At 41.7% G+C, this 17,357-nt stretch overlaps 1 protein-coding gene across 1 annotated transcript in view; it reads left to right on the top strand.

The window, feature by feature from the left end:
- USH2A (usherin) overlaps positions 1–17,357 on the top strand; it is a 567,365-nt gene that overhangs the window by 295,280 nt on the left and 254,728 nt on the right. The window lies entirely within an intron of this gene.

Consider the following 17,357-nt stretch of genomic DNA (forward strand, 5'->3'; position numbering starts at 1 on the left):
TTGAGGAATAAATGCAAGATATTTGAGCATCTTCTCACTCATGTCAAATTGCTGATGACAAATAAATGTGTTTTATTAGATTGTGTCATTGCAGTTTGTGCAAAGTGCTTTTATAATTTTAGGAGCACTTATAATACAGGACTCTTTTAAAGATTAAAGGGGAATTTTGAATTCCAAACCCACCTTTTAAGGGTGCTTGTTTGTCTCCATAGGATAGGCAGTTTTTTCTCCTGAGTAAGGGCTAAGGATAGGCTAAGACAGTGGGCACCAAACCCTGGCACCCCTGTGATCCTTCCCCCGAGTGCTGCCCCAGTCTTCATGCCAGCCAGCCACTCATGCCTGGAAATCAGGGCACCAAGCCTGCTGGAGCAACAGACCCAGAAAGCAGCTGGCCAGTGCAAAGGTCAGGGGCAATCTGCAGCGCAATAGAGAGGCCCCTGGATGGAACAGTAAGCTACTTTCTGGTAAGATCCGCCAGAGACTGCTGGGCTAACCTCCAGAAGATCAATGATCATATTGCCTCCCTAACATACCAGATACACACTAAACTACACATTGCATGATAAATCTGTGATGGATATACTAGTGTTTTATCTTTATTTTTACTTTAAAGCATCCACAATGAACCCTGAGTTTGATTGGAGCAGCAGTGCTGGTGGAGAGGGTGGCAGGTCTTTCTCCCTGTGCCTGCCTTGCTCTGGAACTAATAGCTACTTCTGGTGGAGGGATTTAGATTAAGAATTTGGCTTTCACGTCCAAACTCAAGCAAGCACTTTTTTCTTATTGAGCAATGGTGAATTCTAGTTTTGATAAGCAATTTTAAGCTATGATTTAGGAAACAGCTTACTTTTAACACTGAATACTGTGTTAATGAGTTGTGTAACCGAGTTTTATGGGGGAGGGGTGTTGCCTTGCAGCACAATTGTTCCTTTCCTGTATTTAAAATGCCACAAGGTTGGAGTGGTGAAATTTTACAGCCATCTTTCATAAATTTACATCACTGCACAGATGGACACTAAGAAGTATGAGAGTCCATCTCATTTTCTATTAACTGCCTTATGCCACACAGGCTATCAAAGTTATTTAAAGGTGCAGTTTTGTGTGCACTTTCCTGAGAGTGAGCCATATTGAAGGTGGAATTTACTTCTGAATAAATATGCTTAAGAGTGAGTTGCACAAAAAGGCAACATATACTACTTCTTCACTAGCAGGTGACAATGAATATGTTCCCAGACTCCTGTTTGCTAACAAAATGTATAGATGGTGCCTCGGTATCCATTGATTTGGTATCCACTGATTTGACTCACCACTGATACCAGAGTCCACACTTAAATGCTTTGTAACAAGGAAAAGAAGCACGAAAATCCAATTTCCTACCTTCACGCTGTCAAACCGCACTGGTTTAAAGCTTCTTGGGGTTAAAGATAGCTTTAAAGACGCACTTCCAGGTTTCTTGCTCCTCCATTATAGCCCCAGAATGCATCAGTATAGACACTATACAGCACTGAGCCACTAAATGGGGTAAATAAGCAAATCTAATGGAATGAAATTATTCCATTAGGAGCAATGGAGAAGCAAGAAAACTGAAAGTGGGTCTTTAAAGCTATTTTTTCCACTGAGTTGGCATCCGCTGATTTTTTTAATTGGCATGACATGTAATATCTAAATTGTATTATTAAAGATAATTTTAAAGAAAAATGCTGCCAACAATTTTAATTAAGTTTAAATACCATGATAGTTTGAGGCTATGTATGTGAAAGTTTTGGGGCTTTTCTGTAGCCCCAATAATAATAATAATAAATAATAATAATAATATGGGTATTTATATACCGCCTTTCTTGGTCTTTATTCAAGACTTTATTCAAGGCGGTTTACATAGGCAGGCTTATTAAATCCCTGTAGGAATTTTTACAATTTTGAAAGAATGTTATATCTTACAAGAAACACAACATTCAGATTTTACTTTCTTGATCTGGTTTCACATTCTGGCCTCCATCCTCCCACGCTCAGAGCAGATTGCTCAGAGCAGAGCAATAACTCAGCTCAGCTTGACAGCTGCTTCAAGGTCGCACGGTGCCGGAGCCTCGAACTGGTGACCTTCAGATGTTATCTTCAGGCAAATGGAGGCTCTACCCTCTAGACCAGACCTCCTGCCAATAACAGTCTCATATAATGGTTAATTTGGAAGATAGGTGCTTCCTGTACCCCAGTACAGTAGCTCTCACACATTTAGCACTGGGACCCACTTTTTAGAACAAGAATCTCAACTGGAAGTGACATCATTATCGGAAATGATGTCATCTAGCAGGAAAATTTAGGCTACAATCCTATCCACACTTACCCAGGAGTAAGGCCCATTCACTATCATTGTTAAAAGCATATACATAGTAGCTTGTTAAAAGCACAGGTCTATAACATTTCCCCAAATGCAGTCACAGACCATGGTAGCATCAAGTCTCATATATTAAAAATGAATATATATTGAATATATATACATTCATATATTGAAATGAATGGGGACCCACCTGAAATTGGCTCACAACCCACCTAGTGGGTCCCAACCTAGAGTTTGAGAAAAACCGCCCCAGTATATAGAAAGTAGATATTATACAATCTAATCATAACCATATACAGGTATAACGTAATCACCCACTGATTTTTCACTTGCAGTTTTATCTCAATGTGATGAAAAGGGCCCTTTAAATTAAAGGAAAAAAGTTGTTTAACTATAGCCTTGTTAATGTGAGAGAGGGCAGCCAAAGAGGGCAGCAGGCTCTCTGCCCTCTATGAGGGCAATCATTCTCTCTACAAGCTCTTGGAACAGCTTCACTCCAAGGCAAGCAATCCCTCCCTTTCCCCTGAGCATGTGAAAGAAAGATCATCACTTTGTATTGGTGAAGGGAGGGGTCACTGGCTTAGAGTGAAGCCTTTCTAAGTGTCTGGAGAGAGACTGATTGATGGATTGTCTTCCTAATGACTCTGTCTTAAATCACAAAGGTCAGCAAGACTGTTTTTAAGTTGCCTAGCAGAGACATTGTTTTTTAAAGGGATTTGTTTTAATGCGATTTTTGCCATCCATGTGAGTTCTGGGAACAGAACCCTCGTGAATAACGAGACTCAACCTGTAGTGTGTTTTGGGACGCCTGTGTAGCAAAGGGCTTAATGTGTGCTAGGCACTCTCAGTTGACCTGCCCCTGACAAAAGCTTGGTCCCTGTCTCTTTTTTTATATCAAGTGAAGGCTTTGATGTTTTCTGCTGTGAAACACTTGTAAGATTATGAGGTGAAGAAGCGATGATCGATTTGAAAAAAAGAAGCAACATTTTGGCTGGACCTGTGACAGTACAACCATTTCCACCAAGGCAGCAGGGTGAATAATGCAAAAGCCGTATTCCCCCTTGTGTTTAATCTTGCATTGTTTTTTTGGAGAGAGAAATTTCTGCTTGCCTTCTAAGACATGTCATCCTTGGTTGTTATCCCGTCCCTCAAACCATCAGAACTGTATTAAATGTTGCAAAGCTGCGTGGCAAGAGAACTTTCAAAAGTCAGAACCCATTTGCAGAACAGCCCTTGTAGAAAATGTATTCTGTTCTCGGCAGAATTTTCCCTCAGTTCTTTCCACTGAGAAGTTTACTGATTTCTCCCAGTGGAATCTGCTGGAATTTATCGGTTCATGGTTGGCAGTCACAGATTAAGGTAAATGTCGATCCGTAATGACCCTCTACATGTTAGTATTGCAGTAAAGCTGGGCTTTTATGTCAAAGATATCGGAGAGGGAGCTATTACACATGACAGGGGTGATCAAGGGACTCCAGACCAAGGCAAGCATTATTAAATATTGACTAGTTCTGTGATTTATGTAGAGCTGGAGGAAAAAAGTGACTTTTTAACCATTATATATTCTTCAGCAACGAAAACCAGCCATTTATCTCCTGCTGGTAATAAAGAATAGAGTGCCTGCATATTTTAGTGGAGGGGGAAAACCTGGCCTTATAAATGAGATGGACTCTTTCATGATAACGTTTCAGTTTGTTAATTGCCAAAAGCCAAACAGGCAAATTGGAAGCAATTATAAGTTTTGACTTAAAGAGGTTTCTCTGTTGCTTCAGTAACATGGGGTTAAGAAAAAAATTGACTGGGGACCAGAACCCAGGAAATTTTCATTACGTTTGTTCACTGTTGCTGAAACTTTGCTTTGCAATGCTAAATAAATAAAGATCGTTTAAATATTGTTTCCCTCATGCTCTCTAAGTAGCTATTGTGTCTGACATTTACGTGGCATGTTTGGTGGGAAATGTATTTCTCTGCAAGAAAGAAATTAAACATTAATTCATCAAGCTTATTTAAGACATCATCTGTTCTGTGGATTTACACAGCACTTATTGAATTGTCTGATGGTTAATTGGATATTTCCTTGACATAATGAACAACTGTATTTCATCCTTAGCTGCACTATGTGTTAAAAAGACAGCAATGGAAATGTATAAGTTGTGGGTAGAACTTGGCTGCTTTGAAGATACATTTTGCATCAAAACAATTGCATCTCCAACTCAGATCAGCAAGCCACCTGGTGTAATTCTAAGCTAGTAGTTTTGCAAACTAAGTGGGGAGTTGAGCTTTGGATCTAAAATCAGAAAGCGACTGATCAGGTAACAGACAGCTACATGACAGAGCTTCTTCCTTTTTATGTATAGACTTTCAAGATGCATAGGTAACAACTACACCATTTGGAATGCTTCAGATGTCCTGAGCCAACATACAGGAAAGCATGTTTCTTTTTTAAGAGACAGAAAAGTGATATATTGTGCTGCAAATCACTTGTATGATAAGTAAATGCCAAAATTGGATCCATAACTGGGTGAAGGGAAAGAGGAATGTAGGATATTTCTGTGTGGTCCCTCAGCAACCATATTTTCCCCATTCCTTGTAGTTTCGTGACACCATTTCATTATACCTTTGACTTTTAAAGTGGCTGGATATACAGAACCTCAATGAATTCTTGAGTGCCAGCTGGAAAAGAAAAGAGTAGCAATAGGTAGGCAATACGTGATTATTGCTCACTCTTATTTTGTCTCGCAGTTCATCACTGAGCTAGTAAAAATATTACTTGTGAACTTATGTAAGTGCAAGTATTTAATATGATTGGTAAAAGCAGTTTTGAATTAATCCTATGCCTGTGACTTTCATATTGAAAACGTTGTTTTATCTCCAAAATTCATAGTTATTTGGTTCAGTGCGTAGGAACATAAGAATTGTATGAATTTAGTGAGCTCCTTTTGTTTTGTTACAAATCAAGTTATGTTTATCCCAGAAATTATTCTCTGGCTCAGGATTAAAGAAATTTCTACAAATAAATGCGTTTTCAATATTAAGCAGATCAGTTGCCGGGTTACTCTCAATGAAACTCTTATTGGATTGTATCTAAACTCTACCATCTGGGAAAGACAATCCCCACACGAGAACCTTTCCATCCTCCCCACATAGGATCCAATAGCACCTGAAATCCTACTCCTGAGTGAGGATCAGGTGACTTTCCAGAGCAATATCATGCACTGCTGAGGGAGAGGGGAATCAGTGAAAATTGTTGAGCCTTCATAGACTGAAGTGTCTTCTGTTCTTCTGCTAGCTACTTTGTGGGTGCATGTGTAGAAGTTCAGTAATGTTAACTCTTATTATCAGTGAAACTCTTGCTGATTACAGTGAATTATGTGACTTTACCATCAGTTCATGCAGGTAGCATTTTGTTTGGTCCATACTTTTTCTATTTTCTTCAGTTATCTTTATTATTTCTTTATAATGGTTTACGTCAGTGTTTCTCAAACTGTGGGTCGGGACCCACTAGGTGGGTCACGAATCATTTCAATATTTTATTTTTAATATATTAGACTTGGTGTGATGTGATGGTATGTGACTGCATTTGTGGAAATGTCACAGGTTTGAACTTTTAACAGGCTATGAAGATGCTTTTAACAATGATAGTAAATGGAACTTGCTCCTGGGTAAGATTTCAGCCTAGGATTTTTAATATTTTCCTGCTTGATGATGTCACTTCCGGTCATGACACCACTTCTGGTGGGTCCTGACAGATTCTCATTCTAAAAAGTGGGTCCTGGTGCTAAAGGAGTGAGAACAACTGGTTTATGTGATTGCTGTCCCCTGTCCACATCCAAAACGCTATTTTGTAACCAAGTGCCTTGGTGTGTGTGTGTTGAATTTCCAAGTGATTTTCTGTCATACCTAGAGCTGTGGGGTGGGTACAGAGCAGATGGAACCAAACTATAATTCCCAGGAGACAGTACAATAATATGCATGCCCACAGTATTATCAGCTAAATAGGAAGCAGTTAACTTTCACGTCCTGTTTAGCATTAGGTCTATTTTTGTCAGACATTCAGGTTGCCAGCAACCTGCTCTTGTTGCACTATAAGCTGGAATGGTTATAGCAACATGTTTAAAGCAAGAAACACTCCTGACTAAGCCTTTAAAGAATGTTAATGGGTACATGTGGGGCACTATTGATACGGATGTCTCCCATATCTGTGGTTTCCATATGGGGTTCCCTGGAATGGATCCCCCATGGATACGGCAGCACCCCTGTACATGGTTCTTACCCCCTTGCTTTTATCTACTGAATAATCCTATGACAGGGGTTGGCAATCTGCGGCTCTAGAGCCGCATGTGGCTCTTTCAGCTGTCTGCTGCAGCTCCTCCTGATGAAAGTGGCAAAGGGGGTAACAGGAGGCACCTGTGCTGGGAGGGCAGGCTGCTTCCCTCCGCCCCCTGAGCTCACTGTCCTCCTGTCCCTTCACCCCCACCTGCCCCGCATTGGTTTCCCTTTTCAATTTTGCCCGCTCTGCAGGATTAAGCTCCCTGTTTTTCCCTTCCCCAACTCTCCAGCAGGCTCAGCCAATCAGCATCCAGCAGGCTCCTGGCTTTTTCAGTTGGAATGGCTCAGGGCCCTTCACTGGCAGACAGACCAGCCAATCCTGAGCCTCCCTCCTTCTCAGGCATTTCGAGCCCTTGCAGCCCACCTTTCCCTGAGCAGGTCCCCATTCAGTGCAAGGAGAGGCTTTTCCTCCACAGCTGAGGAGACATCCTGTGTGTCTACTCAGTTGTAAGCCCCATTACAGCGGATGAAGCTTACTCCCAGGAAAGGGTGCTGGGAAGGCAGCCTTGGAGCCAGCGGGAGCCCGCGAAGGTCTGTTCAAGAGTAAGCCCCAATGTAGTCCCTGGGCTACACCCAGGAAGGTGTGGAGGGCTGTAGCCTCAGCCTCCTCCTGTGCAGGTCTACTCACAAGTAAGCCCTGCTGTAGTCAGTGAGGCTTCCTCACAGGAAAGTGTGGAGAAGACTGCAACCTGAGAGCTCCAACCAACTTCTCTGCTCAGAAGTCCCATTGTAGTCAATGGGGCTTACTCCCAGGATAGTGTGGAGAGGGTTGCAGCCTGAGTGAGGGAGGACAGGCAGGCAGGGCAGAAGCTGGCCTGTGGCTGCCCTCCCCACCTTCCCCCCCCCCAGCTCCGGCTTCTTCTCTTCCCCACCTCTGGAATCTGTGTCCTTTTTTCCTTCCAGCAGTATGCCTGTGGAAGGTGGGGGGAGTTCTTTAGTATCCATGTAAGATAAGCAGATGTCATAACCACCATATGTATTGGAATCCTGAAAGATCTGGTGAGGAGGTAGATGTGGTGTCAGCAGTGGCCCCTTTAAGGGTAAGGCCTGGGCATCCAGCAGAGTGTGCTGCACAGCTGCAGCCACTTGAAGGCAATAGGGCCCACAGGGATATAAGGAGCACCTGAGGCAGGAAGAGGGGTGTGGGTTGGAGAGGAGACTGACTTGCCTTATTGACTTTGACTTGGATACTCTGACTGATTTGACTGACTTACTTTGGAACTGACCTTGGACTGTGACTTGGCTTATTGACTTTGGACTCTGCCCTGGATACTCTGACTGACTTTGTGACTAATGGACTGCTGGAGACACTGGAGTTTGAAGTGTGGCTGCTGTGCCCAAGACCTGCTGAGGACCAAGGGTCTGCTGTAGTGGTGGGAGGCTGCTGGCAGGAGAGAGGACCTCTGCAGGTTGAACAGGGGAGCTACCCTGGAGGTGGGGTCCAGCAGGAGTGCAGGGCAGAACCAGGGTCATTTGTTGGGGGAAAGAAGGGGAGCTAATTTGCTTAAAGTGGGCATAATTCTCCAGGCAGAGAATGGCCTTGGAATCAGGCAAAATGCCATAGAGAACCAGGCGTCTGAAAACACAGGACAATAATGTATGACAAAACTAACTAAAAGCTACAAGAGGCGGCTACATTATAAAAACGGAACCTATAAGAGCATAAAGGTAAAAAAAAAACTATATATGCAGTATTATCTTCATTTTAGATGTCAAAAGGGTTTTGTGGCTCCTGAGGTTTTTTTTTCCTCTGGAAAACCGGTCCAAATGGCTCTTTGAGTGTTTAAGGTTGCTGACCTCTGTCCTATGAGGTAGGCTAGTCCTATCAGACAACTGACTGCAACTTATGTCAGCTGACAGCAAATCACCCTATGGGCTTTAAGGATGAATAGCGATTTGAACGTGGGTCTCCCAGTCCTAGTGTAATGCTATCATCACAGAACCATGCTGCCTTGAATTTAGGAATCAAGGATGTACATGTTGATGTCCTGCAGTCATGTTTTCTGCTTGATATGCTGACATCTTACTGAAGAGTGGAAAGTTGTTCTTATTGTATTCAGAGAACCCATTCATAGCATATAAAATGTTTTTAGAACGTGTTATAACATTTCATAATAATTATTCATAACATTTCATAATAAATCGATTATTCCTGTCATTTTAAAAATATGCCAGTCCAAAGTAGATTTTGTAGGTGAGCCACTACTCTGTGAAAATTTGCATGTAGAGATAGATGTCTGTTTTTGTCTGTTTTCACCAAAAATATTAACCATGGGAGTTTGACCCATCATTCAGATAGAATATGTAGGGTGGATGCCGAAATGAAGGTAATTATATGCTAAGAGATGACGCAGGGGAAGCTGGTATACTCTGGGGAGAAAAAGGAGTAATAAGGCTGGGTGGTAGTGGCAAAAGAGAACTTGGATCCTATTTGAGCGTTACCTATCTGCCTGTCTGTTATCGTATTACTACTTATATTCATCATATACAAGTGTTTTGAATCATCTGAAGAAGAATGAGGATGCTTCATTCTATGACCCGGGCCAATTCATTTAACCTTTCTATAATTTTCCATCTCTTTATACAAGAAATATAATAATACATTATATCCCCAGTGTAATGAGGTCTAATTAGTCAATGTATTACACTATGTTGTGTAAGTGATAAATATAATTATCATTAAATGAAGAGGATAGTGCATGAATCCTAAATATGATGGAGAGAGTGTTCCCTTAACCCAAGACCTCCACCACTCCCCTCCCCCCAACCTGGCAGAATGCAGCAGTAGCTGTTTGGGCACTGCTGCATCTGTTGGGGGGGGGGGAAATGGATAGGATTGGGCTCATCATGAAGAAGAGGGGATGAGAGATTTTCTTAACTGAATAGCTGACATGTCTATGATAAAAACCTTGAGTTGAATTTTCAAATGCAAAGAACAAATAGCATTTTTCTTGCCTCATGTACCTCTACCTATAGTTATAGTTCATTTGCTGAGTAATAATTACCTTATTCTTTTTTCAGATAATGTCTTTACTGTTCCCACTTTAAACACCAATTTAAACATGAAGAGTTAACAGCTAAATTAGTGGTTTATCCGAGAATTAAACCTAACGCACAATTCCATAATTGATCCTTTTGGACAACCCTGCCCTCATCATTCTTGATTTCCTTTGATACAGAGGCACATCATGTATGCAGTGTGGTGCAAGTCCAACTGGAAAAGGCCAGAAGCATGTTGAATACCAGATTTAGATCTTTGTTCTTTGTTGAGCATTACAACTGACTGTAGTGGCATTTTGACAGTATTGGCATTTGTGACTGACTTCCTGTAGTATGGTTTCTTTTCCACTAACTCACTATTCCAAAAACAAATAGGTGTTGTTGTTTTTTTTAAAATTTGCTCTTTGATTGAACAGGTTAAATGGCACCAATTCATTACCACCCACAAAAGGATTTATTTGTTATCATAAATCAGCTTTATTTCACAATTTTACTATTCTCTTGGGTCAGGTCTTCCAGTTGGAATCGATATAAGTGCAAGTAACACAATCAATCTAAATATTTGATTATGGATTTGAGACCCAAGCTTTTTTCTGGGCCGCTTAACTAGTCTTTTTCCAATACCATCTGTGGAGAACTGAAAAATCTTATTGACAACAAAGAATTACGAACACCAATTTTTAAAACCAGATTTCCATTTATATACTAATGTACTGGCCAATCAAAGTTTGACGACATGGCAGTTTGATTTGTTAATTTGCAAACTTGAGAAGCTACTTTTATTGTATGAGACTACATACGGTTGTAAAAATTCACATTATCTAAAGCAAAATCTATAGAACTATACTATTGTAAAAATTTACTTACTATGACCTAAAACAAATTCTGTTGAACTGGAAAGCTGTGTTTGATTGTTATGCTATTATAACAGCTACTTTTACTGCAGTGCAACTTGAAAAATTCATGTCTGCTGAGGAATAAAACAAATTTTCTTGTTGAATGTAAAGGACAATAGTTTAAATAAAGACTTTGGGCCCAGTCTTATCCAAATTTCCAGCACTTATGCAGCCACACTGCAAGGGAACAAATGTTTCTTTAACCTCGAGGAGGCTTACATGATTGCCTCCATACTGCAGGATGCAATGCACCCCCTACTGGAACAACTGCACCCGCTACTGGAATAGCTGCATTAGCTTTAGAAAGTTGGATAGGATTGGGGCCTTTGGGGTTTAGTGGTATGTGACATTCTTTTATTGAATCATAGCCAATGACACGAAATAGTTAAAGAAACTGGTGAACCATATTCTGAAGCAAGAGCATAAGTTCGCTATGATTTTCAGTAGTCAGAAGCCAGAGCTTCAGGGCCCTACATAAGCTTTCTCTGTCTCCTGACTAGTAGAAACAGTATAAATACATTTGAATGTATAAAAATATACTTTCAGCATTACTAAATGTAGAGTTATATGTCATCCCTGGATATATTTTCAAAGCAGAATCTTCAGAAATCACTTTGAAAACAACTGAAACATTCCCTTCCCCACACGCCATTGTGCTACAATTTATGAGACTGTATCTAAAGACTCCCCTCCTTTGACAGAAAGAGTCTAATGCAGGGGTTCTCAAACTTTTTGGAGACCCTAGAGGCTGCTGCCTCATTTATAGGGGCCGAGGGGTGTGGCTATAATGGTGACTGGGCAGCACTACTTCCCCTACATAGCAACTTGTTTAACTCTTGATGCACATAGCCTAATCTGCTCTGTTACGTAAACCACCAAAAATTGGGTCATGACCCACAGTTTGGGAACCACTTGTCTAATGAAATAAAGACTTGTTCTTCCAGAGAAGTGATTTTTCAACCCTTTTAATCTCATGTCACACAGACAAGGCGCTAAAATTGTCAAGGCACACCATCAGCTTCTTGACAATGAACAAGGCACACCATGCTGCTGCTGGACCGCTCACATCCCCCAATGGCCCTATAATAAATGACCCTCCCACAAACTTCTGTGGACAATTTGTGGCACACCAATTGCTGCTCCAGAGGAAGTGCTTTCTGTTGGAGGAAAAAAATATTGCAATACAACCCTTTAACTGTTCAGTGAGCAATACTAGGTATACAGAAAACAACAGAAGGAGGGGCAGGATGTCATAAAAAGAGGTATTGTTTCTTCTCTGTCTATTCATTATTATTATTACACTTAAATTAATACAAACAGAGGCCAAAAACCATTTCATCTTTCACTAGCTTCAAAGGAAAACATGGATGGAAGTGATAGAATGCTGTCATGTATTCTGATTGCTCAATTAAGATATGCCCTGAGTGGATCTTTATTTTGTTTACATTATGACATTGATAAGCAATTAAATTCTGGCAGCCTAGAGAGGTGTTTAGTTAAACAACTTGTTAAAGGAATCAAGACTATGGGGAGTTTTTGTTATGCTGTAAGGAAGGAATGAGGAGAAACATGTAGGGGACAGACCTTGCAAAGTGTGCAAGAGTTGAATTTGCAAAGTAGTGGACTTTGAGTAATGTTTTTAATTGACATGGCTTACTACTTCTTTCACATAAGGCTGCTAAAATTAATCTACAGGTAGAGCCTTTTTATGCATGTGAGTTCCGTTCCCTGACCAGTGATTAGGAAAAAATGTGTTGTGCTAAATCAGACCTGGACATGACATATTTTACATAAATTGCATAGAGTTACGTGAATACGCTACAGCCTGACACTTGGGGATGGAAGGAAACTAAGGCAGTGGTTCTCAATTACCTCCCCCTCTGCTCCTTTGCCTCCCCCGCTCTGTATTCAGCCCTCCCTGTCCCCGCTTCTTTCACAGGTGGGATGCTGAGCTTTTAAGAGTCCAGTCCCCCTGAGAGCTCAGTCTTATGCCTACCTAGTCAAAAGTAAATCCCATTCTAGTCAATGGGTCTTACTTCCAAGAAAGTGTGGAGAGGATTGTACCCTCAGAGCTCAGTCCTATGCCTACTTACTCAAAAATAAATTCCATTTTAGTCAATTGGTCTTACTCCCAGGAAAGTGTGGAGAAGATTGTAGCCTCAGAGCCCAGTCCTATGCCTGCCTGCTCAGAAGTAAGTCCCATTCTAGTCCATGAGACTTACTCCCAGGAAAGTGTGGGTCAGATTGTAGCCTAAATCTCATGCTTTGGCTTGCTGGGAAGACTTGCTTGCTAGGCTGTTTTGTTTGTGTAGTTTGGAGCCCGGAGAGCCTGCACCATCTCAGTCTGAAAGGGGGGATTTGGCAAAACTCCCTGGGTTTTTCAAAGCAATCCCCTCTGTTGCTACTGCACCTGCCTGTGTGTATGAGTGTGAGTGAAAGAGAGAGAAAGAGAGAGGGTGCTCCGCCTTGCTCTGGCTACAGAGGTTTTATGCGCGCCCCCTTAGCCTCTTTGCTGCCTCAGGGGCTCCATGAGTGTTACTGTTCCTTCAAAAGGGGAACCTCTTCCATGGCTCTGGGGCTATTTCCCTGCCTGGGTAAGGCCTTTTTGCAGTGTTTTGGGCTGCCTTGAAACTCCTTGGGCTCCTTTGGGCAAAGGAGGCAAAGGTGTGTTCTACTTTTGAATTCCCCCCACCTGATTTGCTTTGAGATAAATCCAGATAAAAAAATCCGTGGATAAATAGGATGCACCTGTATTTTAAGCATGTTGCAATGTACCTTGAATGTTAGAGCATAATTGGAAGGTCTGAGAATTTGATTCATGTGTAAGAGCAGCCAGTTTATCCATTGACTCAAAAAGAGTCAATGGATAAACTATTACGTTGCTTGCATAATAGTTTGCAAGCAACATCCATGAATATTTCTGAAGGTCTCAGCAATAGTTCATGACCAAAATCCCAGCAGTCTTGAGAGTGAGCTTTAAAAAAATCTAAGGTTGATAATGTCATAGGTCAGCAGTTCCCAAATTTTACCTGGGAGTAGGAACTGCTGTAAGTGTGTGTGGGGGGGGGGGGCGCAACGGAGACAACAGCACCTCCAGATTCAGGCAGCTGTGAAGAAAAGAGGCTTTTACACATGCTTGGGGAGTCGTTGTGGACCTCTGGAGAGTGCAGGGTGTCCGCAGCCTGCTCTGTGGGTATCTCCATACCTCAAGATGGCTCCATGCAGTAGTCACAAGCCACTTCCAGTTTTGCAACAAAAACAGGAATCCTTTGTTTGAGGCAAATCCAGCCAAGAAAACAATCTATGTAAGACTTGTCTGGGATGCCATGTGGCCCTTCTCTAATGGTACCAAATACAGAAAGGACAAGTGTTACTGCAGGAGGGCGTTTTAGCAGTTTTTAGGATGCTGATACATCCCAGAAGCCTCTGAGGCATTAATATGTCCAAAACAATGGGGGGGGGGGAACAAGCAAAAACTAGAGAAAGCTCAGTAATTTTCACCACAGGCTCCAATTAAGTACGAAAATAATATGGGTTCAATCAATCCAGTCAAAGTGAAGTGCTTATAAATCTCATTGATTTTAAAAGAAGAGCTAAACACATACTTGGCTCTCTTCCATTAAAATCAATGGGACTTTGAAGTGCTTAGCTTGGTTCAGAACATGCACTGTAGTTTTTATTCTTACTTTAGGCCATATTTTGATGTCATAGGCTGCATTTTGTGTGCTCATAGGTTGGAATCCTTTCCCAGCCCCCCACAGTGGCCTTTTGACTTTTTCTAGATACCTTTCTGTACCTCATATTAGAGGAGCTTGAAATCATCTTGTGATGGTGCATAGTTTTTATCCAAAGAAGAAAAAAAAAATTCAGAGTCTTAACAGTAATCCTAGAGTCTAAAGCTCTCTGAATTGTGACCCAAATTGTTCCTGATCTAAGGGGATTGATCAGGAGAGAGATCCAAGGTAGATAAATCACTGGAGTAGAGGTTTCCTTTAGGGTGATTGAGCAAGGTAATTAAGAATACAATTTTACTTTGCAGATTGGCAGGCATAAGTCCCCTATGCCGGCCTAAGAATGTCACAAACGTGCCACAAAGTACGTTTCTGCCTCCTTAAGAGCAGGGCAGGCCAGCACAAGATCCAGTCCAGGATAGGACAAGTTTGCACTGGTCAAGATCGGCCACCTGGGGGGAGTGGGAGAGGTGGCAAGAGGAAGCACAGAGGGGCATTTTTGGGTGGGGGAAGGGTGGACTGAGAGCTGGATTGGGCCCAGGAGAGGGGTGGAACTGGCCGTGGCAGCATAGGCCAAATCCTAACCCTCGTCCCTGGCCCTATCAGCCTTACTTGGACTGCTTGGATTTGTACCAGCCAATTTGTTCAGAGTTGTTCCATAGGGCTGGATGGGATGTAGCTTGGAGTAAGTGGAAAAATGTCCCCTTAACCCAAGTTGTACTCCTGCCAGCACCTTCCTTGGGCTGGATACAGCGCAGGCCACTCAGCCTGCCTGTTCCAGTGCAAGTTAGGATTGGATTTACCTGTTTTTCATCTAGATTTATGTGTGTGTTCTTTGTAAGTCATTTATTTCCACCAGTGGTCCCCATCTGTAACATGAAAGTAGTACTGAGCTATCTTACAGTGTTTAGAGAGTAGCCATGATAAACACCACAAGGTTTGGGGCTTGTTGGAATGTCCCAACCCAGACCTCAGTAATGTACTTATTATACTTATTACTGAAATGCTGAATGCTGAAATAAACTGAAATGCACCAGATGAATTGGGAAATCAGGCTCAGGTATCAACCAATGAGGCCTGGTTCTGTGTTCCATCATTTGCTCGGCTCCCTTCTCACAGGAAGGAGCTCTGCCCCTGCTCCACCACTACAAAGTTAAGATTAGAGCCTCTATGCCTCATGGGAGGAGTGCATGCTGCAATTCTGTCCATGCTAGGTTTGTCACAATTTCCAGGAACGACAATGCAGGTCAGGGCTGCCACCATTTTCACAGTGCAGAAGGGAACTGAACGCTGAACAGTTCACATACCATGAAAGTAACACAGAAGACGACCATTAAGCTGTGTGGAGAAGACAGTTTGCATCATGGTGACCACTTCCTGCCTGCCCCCATATGCATTTCTCGTGCAGCAATCTCTCTTTTGGTTTTCTTATTCATTTACAGATTTGTGCTGGTTCTGTTTTTATTATGCTGACTCCCTGTTGCTTTGGATTGGTGTTTTAGGAGTGTTTAAAAATCTGTTGTAATGTTTTTTATGATTTGTTTGTGTTTTTTGTACATCGTTTGTAGGAGTTTTGTTAGCTGGATAAGTGACTTGGGAATGTTCAGAACATTGTACTAGCAATATAGGATGATGTTTTGCTGTGCAGTCATGAAGTCAGAATGGATGTTGCCACTCAGTACTACTTTTCCCTTACATGTGCGTTCATTCACTGAGGTGAAGTGGGAGACAAAGAGAACCTCTTCTTTCCTGAATGCAAAAGGAATGAATTTGCTTGATTCGATTTCCTTTTCTATTACTGCCTTTGCCATGAATGACTCGCTGTTGTGCCATTTTCTATTCCCGTTACAATCTTTGCAACATGAATAAGAAATTGGAATGCTAATGCCTAATAGATAGTATTCTATGTCTGCTCTTGCTATACTGTACTACTATGACCTTTGCAATATTATGTATTCTGATTGGCTGTCCATTTCACCTCTTTCCCACAAGTTAATAAGGCTGTAAAAAGGAGAGAACTTGAAATGGCCAGCCAGTCAAATTACAGAATATTGAAAAGGTCAAAACAGTACAGCTCACAGGGAAAAAAAAAATTACGGGAATATATGAGGCATTAAAATTCTTGTGACAATGATTATAAGAAGAATGAGAAAGGATACCCATTTATGTTATTTCAGTCTAGTGAACCCCATAGGATGATATACCCAGGACAGCAGTAATTCACACACCAGCAATCCACAAAAGTTTTATACACCTATTTACATGAGTATTGAAGAAAAAGGTTGCACGGCTGCTTTGGGATCTCTTTCGGATGCTACTTCTCTAACAATTGTTTTAACAAACATGCTTATTCATCAGTGCAGGCAAAGCTCATCCTGAGTGTTCATAAGAGCACACTTTGCTGACCTGTTTTAATCTTGAGTGTAATCAAATAGATGTTTTGAATTTCTGTACAGTGTATTTTTTTGTACAGAAGATGGGGAGATTAATTAGCGTATGCAAACACCAAAAGGAGTCTCCATCACAGGACATGAAACTGTCTACAGAGTGATTCCAGTGAGTTGGAATAGCATGGAATGGCTGCCTGATCCAAGGAGGCTTCTTGACTTACAGTAAAGTTGGATGAGGTCGCTGGGCCTTAGGACATGGCTATAATGAGAGATGTGACATGGTCCTGTTTTCTGCTTAAGCACTCTGAGAATCTTTAAGCTTTCATGGCTCACATGCTGCATTTTTAGGAGTTGTTCCCATGGAACCAATTCTAGTAAGTGTTTATCTCTCTCATATTCCCTGTTACTCCCTCATATTCCCTCATATTCCTTCATATTCACTGCATATTCACTGCAACAGAAGGCATCTATCTCCGGACCAGATCAGACGGAAAGCTCTTCAACCTCTCCAGACTGAGAGCAAAATCCAAAGTCCAGCTGAAATGTCTGCGTGACTTCCTCTTTGCTGACGATGCAGCTGTCACTACCCACTCTGCCAAAGATCTCCAGCAGCTCATGGATCGTTTTAGCAAGGCCTGTCAAGATTTTGGACTGACAATCAGCCTGAAGAAAACAC

Source organism: Tiliqua scincoides, chromosome 1 (assembly GCF_035046505.1).
Source record: "Tiliqua scincoides isolate rTilSci1 chromosome 1, rTilSci1.hap2, whole genome shotgun sequence".
In the NCBI taxonomy this organism is placed as follows: Eukaryota; Metazoa; Chordata; class Lepidosauria; order Squamata; family Scincidae; genus Tiliqua; species Tiliqua scincoides.